This window comes from Geospiza fortis, unplaced genomic scaffold (assembly GCF_000277835.1).
Source record: "Geospiza fortis unplaced genomic scaffold, GeoFor_1.0 scaffold381, whole genome shotgun sequence".
Classification (NCBI taxonomy): domain Eukaryota; kingdom Metazoa; phylum Chordata; class Aves; order Passeriformes; family Thraupidae; genus Geospiza; species Geospiza fortis.
In genome coordinates this window covers 4,684,658-4,685,349 of record NW_005054348.1, presented here as the reverse complement: position 1 = coordinate 4,685,349, position 692 = coordinate 4,684,658, and positions in this window count along the sequence as shown.

Sequence of the window (692 nt, the reverse complement as noted above, 5' to 3'; positions counted from 1 at the left end):
GGCGGGGGGCGCTCCAGCCCCGTGCCGTGCCTGGGTCCGTCCCTCTTGTGGTGCCGGGAAATCCGGATGGTTTGGCCATCCGCGTGCTCAGCTCCATGGCATCTGGTCCTGCTGATTCCCGGTGGGGCTGCTGGAAACAGGGGCAGGATGAAGCAGGGGAGGGGGCAGGACTTGAAGATCAATTTTTTTCAATTTCAGGTCTCTGTCTAAGAATCCTGTGTTTGAAATAGGCGCATTTCAGCAAACTAAATTGATTTGCTGACAGGCCTGGTGTTGCGGCAAGAAGTGAAAGAGATGGAAGGCTAAGCCTCTAGGTTACTTCAGTGCCCAGGAGTTTTGTGTGCTGCTCTGTTCCTGTCAGTAGGTGTGGATGTGAGGTGCTTCTCTTCTCAAAACTTGCTTCTCTTCTCTGGCATTACAACAGCACTGGGCCATTGACAAGCAGCATTTGTTCTTGGAGGATCGATGTTGGGTAGTCAGTAGGAGAAGGCATGACAGCGTTAGGTACCAGTCCTCTGGTTAGGTTTCTCGCCACTAAACTGCTTTGCGCTGCCAAAACCTGTAGCTGAGTTCCTTCAGCAGGGAGGTCTGGATAGGTTTGGCTGGAAGCTGAGCTGAGGGGTTGATTGGTCTCCAGATTTTACAGCTTCTCTGGTTGTTTTCCTTGAGTTGTCTTTATGGCCATAACATAA